The sequence below is a fragment of the Enhydra lutris genome, unplaced genomic scaffold (assembly GCF_002288905.1).
Source record: "Enhydra lutris kenyoni isolate GAN:26980312 unplaced genomic scaffold, ASM228890v2 scaffoldscaffold56, whole genome shotgun sequence".
NCBI lineage: Eukaryota > Metazoa > Chordata > Mammalia > Carnivora > Mustelidae > Enhydra > Enhydra lutris.
In genome coordinates, this window is record NW_019154140.1 from 4,693,280 (window position 1) to 4,693,498 (window position 219).

Consider the following 219-nt stretch of genomic DNA (forward strand, 5'->3'; position numbering starts at 1 on the left):
TGTTGTTTCCTGTCTTGCTAATTTTGGCCATTCTAAGTGGTGTAAGGTGGTATCTCAATGTGGTTTTAATTTGAATCTCCCTGATGGCTAGTGATGATGGACAGAAGATATGAACAGACACTTCTCCAATGAAGACATACAAAAGGCCTACATTTTTTAGGCAATCCACCTGTCATTGAATCTGTCATGGAACTATTACAACTGCCCCATTTAATAAGT